At 40.6% G+C, this 15,300-nt stretch overlaps 1 protein-coding gene across 6 annotated transcripts in view; it reads right to left on the reverse strand.

Moving 5' to 3' along the window:
• The window catches only part of LIG1 (DNA ligase 1), a 268,524-nt gene that overhangs the window by 185,935 nt on the left and 67,289 nt on the right, over positions 1–15,300 (reverse strand). The window lies entirely within an intron of this gene.

Below are 15,300 nucleotides of genomic sequence, written 5' to 3' on the forward strand. Positions count from 1 at the left end.
ATCTGCAAGAAACAAGACTTCAGATAGGGGAGAAGAGGCAACAAACAGATCAACCCAAATTCACATGTGTCTTGTGTTGACTATAGGATGTGATTACAAATACTGTGTCCGGAAACATTTCTAATGACAAAAAACACCCAATATAAAATAGCATTTTGTACAAAATATCTCAGTTCTTCTAATGATCTACTGAACTTGCTCTTACTTTGTTATACACAAACTGCTCAAGCTGTTTATCATAAATGATGTAAGTTTTAATCTATTAGGTTTATAACATGTGCTTTGCACCCACTACCATGATCTTCTTTCAAAGGGTGTTAACTAGCCTTTAGATTTGTGAAGTCTCAAATCTCTGCAGCTGTCAGATGCTCTCTGAAGACCTTTTTCTGAGTGACATGAAATCATATCCCTATGTGTACTACTTCCCAAATATAGTGTGCTTTTTTTAAACATGACCCACAGAATAAATAACAGTGGGATTTCTATTTAAAATAGCAAAACCAAAAAAAAAAAGTTTTTTATTTTGGCCCTCAGAAATGGACCATTTTCCAATTGTAATTTTATATTAACAGGAATACGTTTAGATCATGTGATTTATTTTTATTTTTTCTTTAACCCCTTAAAAGGGTAACTCCGGCCCTAAGACATCTTATCCCCTGTACGAAGTGTATGGGAGGCGTGACGGCCCCCTCCCACAGACTTGCATTGCGGGGGCAAGGGGTGACGTCACACGGGGCCGAGACGTCATGATACTCCGGCATCATAGTCGTAACCCAGCAGACTCCATGGTTGCAGCGCTGCGTGCAGCTCCCAGAGGTGGGTGCAGCATGCAAGATAGCGGGGGTCCCGAGCGGAAGAACCCCCACGATCAGACATCTTCTTATCCCCCTATCCTTTAGATAGGGGATAAGATGTCTTAGGGCCGAAGTACTACTTTAAGGACTCCACCCATTTCACCTTTAGGAAGCAGCCCTTTTTTGCAAATCTGACCACTGTCACTTTATGCATTAAAAACTCTGGGATGTTTTTACTTTCATTCTGATTCAGAGATAGTTTTTTCATGATATATTCTACTTTAGCACAGTGGTAAATTTTCGTCGTTACTTGCATCCTTTCTTAGTGAAAAATACCAAAAAATGTCATGAAAATGTTCTAACTTAGAAACTCTCTGCTTGTAAGGAAAATGGACATTCCAAATAAATTATATATTGATTCACATATACAATATGTCTACTATATGGCATCATAAAGTTAACATGTTTTTACTATTTGAAGACATTAGAGGGCGTCAAAGTATAGCAGCAATTTTCTAAATTTTTACCAAAAATTCTAAATCTAAATTTTTCAAGGGCCAGTTAAAGGGGTATTCCAGGCAAAAAATGTTTTATATATATATCAACTGGCTCCGGAAAGTTAAACAGATTTGTAAATTACTTCTATTAAAAAATCTTAATCCTTCCAATAGTTATTAGCTTCTGAAGTTGAGTTGCTGTTTTCTGTCTAACTGCTTTCTGAGGACTCCCGTCTCTGGAGCTGTACAGTTCCTATGGGGATATTCTCCCATCATGCACAGCTCCCGGGACGTGACATCATCATTGATCAGTTAGACAGAAAACTTCAGAAGCTAATAACTATTGGAAGGATTAAGATTTTTTTTATAGAAGTAATTTACAAATCTGTTTAACTTTCCGGAGCCAATTGATATATAAAAAACGTTTTTGCCTGGAATACCCCTTTAAGTTTGAAGTGGATTTGAGGGGCCTTTCTGAGAGAAACTGCACCCCTCAAAGTTTTCAAAATGACAGTCAGAAGGTTTGTTATCCCTTTAGGTGTTTTACAGGAATACCAGCAAGGTGGAGTAGAAAAATCAAAATCTGCATTTTTTTACACTAACATGTTCTTGTAGCCCTATTTTCTTTTATTTTTACAAGTGTATAAGGAGAAAAATCCCCCCAAAATTTGTAACCCAATTTCTCTCACGTATGGTGACGTCATGGCTTTTGGGGGCCATGTTGCAATTAGGAAGTCCCCAGGGTGCCAGAACAGCAATAAAAAAAATAAAAAAAAAATCCCCTTGGCACGCTATTTAGGAAACTACACCCCTCAAGGAATGTACCAAGGGGTATAGTGAGACTTAACACATCACAGGTGTTTGAGTTGAAGTTGAACGTGAAAATGGACAATTACATTTTTAACACAAATTCTGATGTTACCCCTTGTGAAAAAGAAAAATTTGGGTTAACAGGAGAAAATGCCCCCCAAAATTTTAAACCCCATATGTGGACTTAAAGTGCTCTGTTGGCACACTACAATGCTCAGAAGTGAAGGAGCAAAATTTGGCTTTTTGAAAGAGAATTGTGCTGAAATGGTTTTTGGTGTGCATGTTGCATTTAGAAAGGCCCCAGGGTGCCAGAACAGGTAATAAAAACAACACATGGCAACTATTTGGAAAACTAAACCCCTCAAGGAACGTACCAAAGGGTAAAGTGAGCCTTAACACCTCACAGGTGTTTGACGACTTTACGTTAAAGTTGGACGTGAAAGTTAAACATTTGATTTCTAACACAAAAATTCTGGTGTTACCCCAAATTTTTCATTTTCACATGGGGGTAATAGGGGAAAAAGAACCCCAAAATTTGTAGAGAAATTTTGCCTGATAAAGAAAATACCCCATATGTGGATGTAAAGTGCTCTGCGGGTGCACTGCAATGCTCAGAATAGAAGGAGCGCCATTGGGCTTTTGGAGAGAAAAGTTTGTTGGAATTGAAATAGGGGCCATGTGCGTTTACAAAGCCCCCATTGTGCAAGAACAGCAGAAACCCCCCACATGTGACACCAGTTTAGAAACTACACCCCTCCAGGAACGTAACAAAGGCTACAGTGAGTACTTCTACCTCACAGGGTTTTTTGAACAGTGGCCCGTAAAAGTGAAAAATAAGATTTTTACCACTGAATTGCTGGTATTACCCCAATTTTATTAGTTTCACAAGTAGTTATAGTAAAAAAAAGCTCTGCAAAATCTGTAGCCCAATTTCTCCAGAATAAGGAAATACCCCATTTATGGCTGTAAAGCAATCTGCGGGTGCAAAACAGGGCTTAGGAGTGAGACAGCACCAATGAGATTTGAGGACTAAAGTGGTGCTTTGCACTGCAATGGTTGAGGTTCTGACAAAATCTAAAAGAAAAAAAAAAAAAAAAAAAAGGCAAGTGACCACAATTTGGAAGCTGCACCCCTCAAGGAAGGTAACAAAGGGTACAGTGAGTACTTACACATCACAGGTTTTTTGAACAGTTGGCCGTAAAATGAAAATGTTTTTATTTTTTACACAAATTCTGGGGTTACTCAATTTTTAACAATTTCACAACGGGTAATGGGAGAAATTGGGTTACAAATTTTGGAGGGCTTTTTCTCCTGACTATGGAAATACATCCACATATGGGGTAACGTGAACAAGGCTTAGAAGTCATGGAGGTCTGTTTGTAATTGAGGTCTACAGCATATCAGCAGTTGACGGTTCCATACATTCAGAGGAGAATACAAAAAAGTATCACCCACATGTGACACAATTACAGAAAGTAACAGGTATGGGGGTAAAGAGGACATTTTGAATGTACATAAAACTAATTTTGCAAATTGCAATTTTCAACCTATGCTCTTCATCTTTCTGGGAACAACTAACGTGTGAATGAATTGTCAGAAAACATGACAGAGCTCATGAGGGAGAACTCTTTGCATATGTTTGTTACGGACCTAACAGACAGTTACATACATTCAGAGGAAAATACAAGAAAGGAACACCCACATTACAAACAGTACACCTCCTAGGGAAGGTGTATAGGGGTGAAGTGGACAAAATTTACTTTCCAGACATGCATGAAGTGTAGTTTGGGAAATTTGCTATTTTAGAATAGATATGCCAAATATTTTCCTAGAATGATGACCCAGTATAGCCAAAAGTAAAAATTATGCCCACTCCAAACCCTATGCTCTGAATCATCATTCTGGGAACATGATGTGTGTGGCCGTCCCTATTCTGTTACCTCAAATGCGCACCCAGCTCAGGTGGGGAGAGAGTGCTGCGCATTTGAGGCTACTTGCAAAGCCCTAATGCTATTGACTGTGTCCCATGACCCATTTTTGGGGGAGGAGGAGAAAAAAAATGATATCGGTGGTATTAAGAAAGAGTTGGGTTTTTTTTGGGGGGGGGCGGGTGTTGGGTTTAAAATTTGGGTGACAATGTACTCTGGACTGGTACATTGGAGTAGAATTCTGGGTAATTAAAATTAGGTAAAAGGATTAAAAATGTAGTGCTCCATGGAAGTGTGATACTCCCTGAAGCAATCCCTAATGCAGAGGCCCAGATGATCGGGGCAAGTGTCACATTGAGTGGTGATGTCCTTTTGAATCCCCCTCTTGTGACACTGCATTTTTTCTGGGATCCGGGGGCCCACAGTTCCAGAGGTGCTCCGGCCTGCTCTTTGGCAGTCACCAAAGATTAGGGCCTTTACAACTTCCTCTTGGAACTGCAGGAATGTCCGTGTTGCCTGCATACTGAGACAGTCCAAAAGAGTTGTACATGGCCACCTGTACCAAGTAGACTGCAACTTTTTGTACCATACCTGTTTTCCTCATGGCATTATATGCAGATTGTAGTCCAGAATACAATCCGGCTTGAGGACGGGTCACGCGGTACCTTGCACAAGGAAAGGGGTGCTGCAGTTTCCATGAATTGTGGTGAGCATAAGGACATCCCTCTTATCCTTATACCTGACCAGCAGCAGGTTTTCATGGGAAAAGGCACGGGACTCACCCCGGGGTATCGGAGTCTGGAGGGGATAGGTCGGAAGGCCTCTTTGATTCTGCCGCACAGTCCCACAAGCGAGCATGGATCTGGCGGCAAGGGAGGTGAAAAGAGGGAAACTGGTATAAAAGCTATCCACGCAAAGGTGGTAACCCTTATCCAGCAAAGGGGTGCAAAAGTCCTTAAACGATTTTCCCAGTAACCCAGAGTGGGGGGACATTCTGGGGGTTCAATAAAGGAATCTCGTCACTCATACTCTATAAACTTGCAAGTGTACCCTGAGGTACTCTCACAAAGTTTATACATCTTCACACCATACCGTGCCTGCTTAGTGGGAATGTACTGGCAGAAGAGGAGTCTCCCCTTAAAGCTGATGAGAGTCTAGTCCAGGAACATAGGCATTCCAAAATTAGGCCCTAAAGTGATTGATGACTGGCCTGATTTAATTGATTTTATACAGGAGGTCATACGCTGGATACCTTGGGGGGGGGGGGGGGGAGGACATGCTGCATTATCATCAGCATAACGCAAACATTTCCGAATGGCCTCGAACCGGGGGCATTTCATGGCTACACTGTAGAGTCAAGTCTGGTAGAGGATTTTTAACTAAGTCCATATGAAGCACAAGGCCCCAAAATGTCCTAATTTCGGCTGCATTGACTGGGAACCAGCCATTGGGCCTAACTAAAAAGGAGCCCAGATTTGCTGCGACAAACTGATGGACGTAAAGATTTGTCTGGTCAACCATCAGATTGACAAAGTAGTCACTGAAATAATAACTAAAATGGTCTATGTCAGAAGATTATGAGGAGGATGTGTAAGTAGAAAGGAAGGTGCCTCCTCTGCTAAAAAAAAAAAAAAAAAAAAATGCCCTGCAGGACATTTCCCTATTCTATCCCTACTCTAATGGGGAGGGGGGGAATGTGCGTGTGTGAGGAAAACTTTATTAGTGTATGTGCTTGACTTCCTACCCTAACCCGCCCTAGCCCACTATCTAACAGAAAAAAAATATAAAATGAAAGTATATACTATAAATAAAAAAGGACTTCCAGCGCAAAAAGAAAAAAAAAGCATTTACCTCATCAGTGGTGTGCACACTGATTAGCACTTTGTGGCAGCAGGGGGCGCAGAAGTCACTGGGGGGGTCCAGCCACTCAGCACAGAACAGTGGCTGGTGGCACGTACACAGACCCCCACACACAAAAAAACTAAATAAAATAAAAAACAACTAAAACCCCCCCCCCAAAAAAAAGCACCCGCTTGAACCCAAAAAATACGCTGATCAGTGATAAATCACTGACAGCGGTGGAGCAGGCCGCACAGAGGTACACAGCACAGGACAGCCTATAGGTGCAAAAAATAAAAAATAAAAGTGCTAACACCCCGAAAAAGAACCTGTATCACAAAAAAACGCTGATCAGTACTACAGGACTGATCAGCGGTGGGTGGTCAATTGGCTAATAGTGGCTGGCCGATCTTTTATACGTAAAAAAAGTCTAGCCCAAAAAAAGGCTAGGGGCAGACCACAGCGACCCTGTTTGGGTCACGTAGCTAAAGGTGCTATGGACCCACGGACACCTACATGTGGTACGCTGAACAAAAAAAGCCTAATCTAAACTGTCCCTAATCTCTAATGTGCCAGAGGAACAGAAAGAGTGCCAAGAGACCGTTTTTTTATTTTTATTTTTTTATTTTTAACACAGAGGGGGGAGAAGCAGCACGAGGCTCCGTCCTACTAACCACTTGAAAAGAAAATAGTGAGCAGATCAGGGCAACAAGCTCCTCCCTCTTCTCCCCCTCCCCATAATCCCAGCTGTCCTCTGGGGTGGAAACACTGCCACCTCCCAGGAGAGTAGGAAGGGCGATTGGTGGTGTATATTACACCACTGATCACCCTCCTTTTCCAGGTCATCGGGTCACGTGACGGCCCTTCCTCTGCGATTTGTGGGGATACCTGCTGAACGATTCCAGCAGACATCCCGGTCCAGTCCCCCAGTACCTGCACACCCTGCGTCGTTAACCCCTTAAGGACCAGGCCATTTTACACCTTAAGGACCGGAGCGTTTTTTGCAATTCTGACCACTGTCACTTTAAACATGAGTAAGGCTGGGTTCACACTACGTTTTTCAACTAAGGTTCCCGCATACGTTTTCTATCAAAAACCGTATGGGGGAAAAACGGATGGAACAGTATGGGAAAAAGTAAACCGTATGGGTTTTTAAACAGTATATTGTTTTTAAAAGTGCATACTGTTCCGTCCGTTTTTGTAGAAAAAAAACCCATACGTTTTTGAAAATTTTGCCCATTTTTAATGGGAGGGGTCTTGGGTGGGGACTTTAGGATTCAAATGCGCATGTGCAAAGAAAAAACGTATACGTTTTTCCCGTATGGAACCGTATACATGTGCGTTTCCTATTGACGTCCATGTTAAAAAAAACGTATGCGGTTGCAGTACGGTTTTTAAACCGGAGACAAAATCGTGGTCAACCAGTCTGCATATGTCCACAATTGAAAAAGGGAGGGCTCACTCCCGAAACGTGTCTTGTCCTGTTTGTACCCCCATATGTATGTGTTTCAATAAAATATTGTTACATAATACTTTCGGTACCATCCACATTATTGCACCATCCGAGCAGCGCCGACGAAGAGGGTTCTCCTTTTTCTTCAATCCGTATTCTGTTCTAAGTGATGAAGTGGAAAGATACGTCCTCACCTGCTCTAGCCCGGTGGATAGCCTTAGTTAATAAATATGTCCAGTTATATCAGGCCCTTTATATCAGTAGGAAATGTCCCCAAAAATTTGACACGGTTTGGGTTCCTTGGCTGTTATTGGAGGCCTCTACGGATCTTCCAGTTCGGGGAGACTCTCTGCTGTAGTATGTCTAATTGGGATGGGAGGAGCTCCTAGGGTGTGTTTGGATGGGGGGGGGGGGTGTGGATGGTGTTGTTGGTGTGTTTTTTTTTTGTTTTGTTGTCCAGGGTGGGCCTCCCTTCTTGGATTGATCCTACTTGTTCCAGTTCTTATAATAAGTGCATGACCATGGAGACGGCGGAGGGGGAAGGCCTACTATGGTGTTAATCTCTGTTGTTCAAGTTGTTTAAAAAAACAAAAATATGTTTAAAAAAAAAAAAGAGTTTACCATGACCACTTCCTTCGGCAGAGAGGTCCATAGTCTCAATGCTCTTACAGTAAAGAATCCTGGTCTGTGCTGGTGTAGAAACCTTCTCTCATGTAGAGGATGCCCCCTTGTTAAAGATACAGTTATGGGTATAAAGAGATCTCCCTTAAGACATCTTTATTTCTGAATTAAATAACCTTAATTGTGATAATCTTAAAAAAGAAATGGGTTTTATTGTAAAAACAGACAACTCGTTTCGAGAGCGCCAGCTCTCTTTTTCAAGTCATCAATTGAGGACTTGAAGAGCCTCTGCTCTCGAAAAGCGTTGTCTTTTTTTTTACCATAAAACCCTTTTTTTTTTTACAATAAAACCCTTTTTTTTTTATATTCTACGTTGCCCGTAGTAGATTGTACTAACAGCAGTGTGCGCCTCCCAACCAACCTGATTTTTTTCCTTCCGTTTGGGTTTCTCCAGCGGTTTTCAAGCGGATTTGTACAGTGATAGAATCTTTTTATTTGTTGTTTGTTGTGTGCATCTAATCCCCTTTTGACCCCATGATTTTATTTGCCTTTGCAGCAGCTGCTCCTTTTCCATGTCAGTTGCCCCCAGTATTTTCCTATTTGGTACATAATCCCAGTCTTTAATTTTCCACCCCGTGTGTATAACCTTACATTTAGTGTTGAACCTCATGTGTCACTTCTCAGCCCAAACCTCCAACCTATCCAGATCATTTGTAACAGTGCACTGTCCTCTATTGTGTTAACCACTTTAAAGAGCTCAGTATTATCTGCAAAGATTGACACTTTACTATACAATCCCTTGACAAGGTCATTAATACATTTAAATAGGAACCAAAAAATGGATCCCTCTGGTACCCCACTAGTAATTACGCAATCTGAGTATGTACCCTTAATAATCACCCGCTGTTTCCTATTCTTGACTTACCCACTGACACACATTTTCCCCCAGCCCAAGAATTCTCATTCTATGTACCAACTTTATGTGGCACTGTATCAAGTGTTCTGGAGAAATTAAAGGGGTATTCCAGGCCAAAACTTTTTTTTATATATCAACTGGCTCCGGAAAGTTAAACAGATTTGTAAATTACTTCTATTAAAAAATCTTAATCCTTCCAATAGTTATTAGCTTCTGAAGTTGAGTTGTTGTTTTCTGTCTAACTGCTCTCTGATGACTCACGTCCCGGGAGCTGTTCAGTTCCTATGTTGATATTCTCCCATCATGCACAGCTCCCGGGACGTGACATCATCATTGAGCAGTTAGACAGAAAACTTCAGAAGCTAATAACTATTGGAAGGATTAAGATTTTTTAATAGAAATAATTTACAAATCTGTTTAACTTTCCGGAGCCAGTTGATATATAAAAAAAAAAAGTTTTGCCTGGACTACCCCTTTAAGATATACAACATCCAGATATACAACATCCAGCGATTCACCTCCTCATAAAAGCTGATCAGGTTAGTATGACAGCACCGATCATTCATAAACCCATGCTGATATGGAGATTTATATTTCTTTTTATTGGGATACTACTATATAGCATCTCTTAGAAAACCTTCAAACGATTTATAAACAACGTAGGTTAAACAGACCTTTTCGGGGTCACTTTGAATATTGGCATCACATTTACTAAGCGCTGGTCCTGGGGAAAAGACCGGTCACTAGAGATTCCTTGAACATTAGAAAAAGCAGTCTATTACATTATTTAACACCCTTAGAACAGGGGTGAATGTCATCTGGACCTGGGGAAATCTTTAAATACAGTAATGCATTCTGAACTTCAAAAAGGACAACATAAAAACACTAATCTGAAATGAAGAAACAAGTTCCTCCAGCACTTAAAGATTAAAAAGTGCTTACTTCACATGCCATTAAAAATCATGTAGCAGAATATATATCTTTTGGTTGCACGTTGTGCCACAAAGTAGACAAGTTTCAAGCTGAGCGCTGTAGTTCATGCACTATTTCTCCCATTACTATCTTCCGCCACAAAATAACGGCCATTGTTAATAACGGGCTATAACGGGTTAAATTGGCTATTAGAAAAATCCCATGGACTAGAATGGTATTTTCTAACAGCCATATAGGATTTTGTAACTGCCGTTTTTCAGACGGAACTTCGCACGGATCTTACAGAGTAATTTTGTAGTGTGAAAGGGGCCTAAGATGTTCTTATCTACAAAAGTGCTGAAGAAAACCAGTTTGTTTTGGATTTGTGCGCCACAGAGCAGCAGAACTACTATACATATTAAAGTCAAGTTTACTCGGTAGCCACAAAGGTGTTTTTTTCATTTAAATTGCAAAGTGAATGATTCTTACAGGCATCACACTTTCCACAAGGAAGCAGTCTGAGAAATGTAACTGGGAATTTATAGTTTACCATCTGTTCAGCATTCATCGATTATCTGTTCTGTCAGCATGAGTGGTATTACACCTGTTCCATAACAACATAGGACAAATAGCAGGCTCTATCTAACACTTACTACAACTTGTTGCTGAAAGCTTGGTATTCACAACTGGCATGGATTTAGATACATAACTTGTAGGGACATTTGCTTATGTGAAAACAAGAGATTTAAATTTGTAACAGCGCCATCTTCTGTTACTGAAGAAAGTGCACAAAATTATATAACTTCATATGTAAACAGAGGAATTTATCAATCTGTTAAGATTGCTTTTTTCATCTAAATGTTTCTTATGAAAAGTCGCAGGCTGGTCTCATGCGACATTTTCTGCGACACTTCATTTAAAACATTTAAACTGTATTACCACGAAGTGTTCTCATTTAGAGCACTTTGTGCAGTGGTCACCGTCACACAAAAGTTGCGCCCTGCCCTATAGAACTCTATGCGACAATTGTATTAAAGGACATTTCTCATGTCCAGAATTACAAAAAAAAACTCATGCCCTATCCTGCGGATAGGGGATACGTTTTTTTGTAATTCTGGACATGAGACATGTCCTTTAAGGTCTGTGCAACATTTGATACAACTGTCGCAAGCCACCACTTCTACTTTTTCTGGTTACACGTTGCAGAGAACAGTTCTATGAGGATTAATTTAAGTCCTTGTGCCATTTGATAAATTTGGGGTACATGGCCACCACTTTCTACGAAAAATATGTGCTCTAAATGAGTTCACACCAGTCTTCGTTAACCCCTTCCCGACCCATGACATACATGTATGTCATGGGTTGGCTCCCATTCTATAACGTGGGGCCACGGCGTGGCCCCTCGTCATAGCGGGTCGGGCCCGGCACCTAGCAACGGCCAGGACCGTGGCTAATCGCACGCGGCGGTGATCGCGGTGCCGCGTGCTCTTAACCCTTTAGACGCGGCGTTCAAAGTTGAATGTGAAAGTAAACTAATGCCGGTTAGCTCAGGGAGCTGCTCGGGATCGTCGCGGCAAAATCGCGGCATCCCGAACAGCTTACATGACAGCCGGAGGATCCCTACCTGCCTCCATGCTGTCCGATCGCCGAATGACTGCTCAGTGCCTGAGATCCAGGCATGAGCAGTCAAGCGGCAGAATCATTGATCACTGGTTTCCTATGAGAAACCAGCGATCAATGTAAAAGATCAGTGTGTGCAGTGTTATAGGTCCCTATGGGAGCTATAACATTGCAAAAAAAAAAAAAGTGGAAAAAAAAAGTGAAGATCATTTAACCCCTTCCCTAATAAAAGTTTGAATTTCCTATTTAAAAAAAAAACTCTGTAAATAAAAATAAACATGTGGTATCTTCGCGTGCGGAAATGTCCGAATTATAAAAATATATCATTAATTAAACCGTACGGTCAATGGCGTACGCGCAAAAAAATTCCAAAGTTCAAAAAAGCGTATTTTTGGTCACTTTTTATATCATGAAAAAATAGCGATCAAAAAGTCCGATCATTACAAAAATGGTACCGCTAGAAACTTCAGATCACGATGCAAAAAATTAGCCCTCATACCGTCCCATACGCAGAAAAATAAGTTATAGGGGTCAGAAGATGACAATTTTAAACGTATACATTTTCCTGCATGTAGTTATGATTTTTTCCAGAAGTACAATAAAAACAAACCTATATAAGTAGGGTATCATTTTAACCGTATAGACCTACAGAATAAAGAGAAAGCGTCATTTTTACCGAAAAATGTACTGCGTAGAAACGGAAGCCCCCAAAAGTTACAAAATTGTGTTATTTTCTTCAATTTTGTCGCACAATGATTTTTTTTTCTGTTTCTCTGTAGATTTTTGGGTAAAATGACTGATGTCATTACAAAGTAGAATTGGTGGCGCAAAAAATAAGCCATCATATGGATTTTTAGGTGCAAAATTGAAAGAGTTATGGTTTTTGAAGGTAAGGAGGAGAAAACGAAAGTGCAAAAATGGAAAAACCCTGGGTCATGAAGGGGTTTAATGTCCTTCATAGAAACACACACTGCAAGACTGAATTTACCTAGTTTGAGTGCACAATTAGTGGAAAAGCCAGTTTGCTCCCTTGGACTTTATTTTTTCATTTTGCTACTTGCAAACTGGAATTTAACCCCTTAAAGAAAAAAGGTGTTTTCATTTTTGTACTTTGGTTTTTTCCACCTCGCTTTGTTAAAATCATAACTCTTAATTTTCCACCTAAAGACCCATATGAGGGATTGTTTTTTTGCGCTACCAATTTTACTTGATTACATCAATAATTACCATAACAAAATCTACAGCTAAACCAGAAAAAAATATATTTGTGGGGCAAAATAAATAAAAAAAATGCCATTTTGTAATTTTTGGGGCTTTTGATTCTACACAGAGCGCTATTCAGTGAAAATGACACCTTATCTATTTTGTAGGTCCATATGATTAAATTGATACCTAATTTATATAGGTCTGATTTTGTTTTACTTTTGTTTAAAAAAATTTAACTTTTTGCACATTTAAAAATGTCCTTTTCTGACCCCTATAACATTTATTTTTCTGTATATGGGGATGTTTGATGGTTCATTTTGTGCAGCGTGATCTGCAGTTTTCATTGGTACCGTTTTTGTTTTCATGGGACTTTGATGTTTTTTTTTTTTTTTTTAGGGTATAGAAAGTGACCAAAAAATTTTGGAATTTGGTATTTTTTTTATGTATATGCCATTGACCGTGCGGTTTAATTAATTTGTTTTATAGTTTGGACATTTACGCACACAGCGATACCACATGTTTATTTTTATTATGCAGTAAGTGAGAAAATAGGGACGTCACTCACCGGGTCGCAGTGCAAAATGTATTTAATATCTTCAGTGCAAAACACAGGGAGTTACAGCGGACGGTCTTCCAGGGACGCAGCCGGTCAGCTTGGTGCTGGGTTACAGCTGTTGCGCCTGCACGCTTCGTCAGACCCTCTTATTTTTATTATGTTTACATATTTTTATATGGAATGGGTTAACGGGTGTTTTAAGTCTTATTCAACTTTTTTTTTTTATTTATTTTTTTTTTTTACTTTATTAGTCCCCTTAAGGGACTTTTTAGAAGGGATTAAAAGATTCCTCATACAGATCAATGTAGTTACTTCTTGGTAAAAATGACACCTTATCCTCTTTCTGTGGGTCCATACGGTTACAAAAATATCAAAGCTATGTAGGTTTTATTTTATTTTGCTGCTTTAAAAAAATTATAACATGCACCAAAATTAGTATGTTTAAAATAATCCTCTTTTTCTCCTAACTCAAAGTCAATCGGGTGAACGTACGACTTGCCCCAATTAATTTCTAATCCGGAGTAATCCTCAAATTCAGTTCAGGTAATGCAGTGACAGGATCTTGAATATATAGTAACCAACCATCAGCATATAAAGCTTTCCTCTCCTGCTCCCCCCTAAGGCCAAATCCCTTTATCCTTTCATATTTATAATATAGCTAAAGGTTCTATGTATAAGGCATACAACAGGGGTGACAATGGACCTCTGTACATCTCAAAACTACCTTCCTCCAGCAAAATCCTTGCAACCAGATTTATGTACATTAACTTAATCATTTCTATATATCTGTGGCCAAATGTTTTCCACAGGAACCTCCACTCCCACCTTTTGACTTAAACCCCTTAACCCCTTCCCATGACATACATGTATATTATGACCGGGAAGGTTTTCCCGACCTATGACGTACATATACGTCACGCAGATACTGGCTGCTACTCGTGGCATCCCGCCTTGCCCAGTAAGATGGTGGCCATTAGCCAGCCATCTTTCCTCAGCACTTAGGGGTGTTTCGACCCCCCCCCCCCCCCCCTCACAGCAACTGCTCCTATCATCTAGTCAAATCCGACTAGCTGATGGCAGAGTTACACACGGAAAAATCCTGATCAGCGCAGTGTGTGTGTCGGGGGACACACACTACTCTGCTAGGAGACCTTAGTGTCTCTTACCTGTCTCACCGGTGTCCCTTACCCGTCCCGAGCTGCCGATGCTGTGCCTGCCGGCACTAGATACTATTATACTTCTCCATCCACACCTGGCTCCGTCCATGATGCCATCCTCACCGAGATGATTCATTGACCAGCATAACAAAATCATCATCATGTTTCCTCTCCAAAAAATTTTTTTGCAATATATCGTGCAGACCTAATATACACATACCCCTACACACAGTCCCATCCCACCCCCCCCTTAAAAAAAAAAAAACACGTCTTGTACGGCACTGTTTCCAAAACCGAGCATCCAGTTGTTGAAAAACAACAACTCCCAGTATAGCCGGACAGCCACTGACTGTCCAGGCATGCTGGGAGTTTTGCAACAGCTGGAGACACCCCATTTGGGAAACCCTGCCGTAGGGAATTTTTGTGGCGGATTCAAATCCCCAATCTAGGCCTCAAATGTGCATGGCGCTCTCTCACTTTGGAGCCCTGTTGTATTTCAAGGAAACCGTTTAGGGCCATCTCCGTACTCAGGAGAAATTGTGTTACAAATTTTGGGGGGTCTTTTCCCTCCTTTTACCCCTTATGAAAAGGGTAAAGTTGGGGTCTACACCAGCATGTTAGTGTAAAAAATAAATTTTTACACTAACATGCTGGTGTTGCCCCAAACACTTAATTTTCATAGGCTGTAAAAGGAAAAAAAAGACCCCCAAAATTTGTAACGCAATTTCTCCTGAGTACTCAAATACCCCATATGTGGGAGTAAAGTGATCTGCGGACGCACAAGGCTCAGGTACATTTGAAGTCTAAATTGGTGATTTGCACAGTGGTGACTGATTTTACAGCGGTTTTGACAAACAAAATAATACCCAGATGTGACCCCATTTTGCAAACTACACCCCTCACGGAACGTTACAAGGGGTATAGTGAGCCTTAACAACCCACAGGTGTTTGACGAATTTTCGTTAAACTTGGATGTGAAAATGATGAGTTA

This window comes from Hyla sarda, chromosome 10 (assembly GCF_029499605.1).
Source record: "Hyla sarda isolate aHylSar1 chromosome 10, aHylSar1.hap1, whole genome shotgun sequence".
Classification (NCBI taxonomy): Eukaryota; Metazoa; Chordata; class Amphibia; order Anura; family Hylidae; genus Hyla; species Hyla sarda.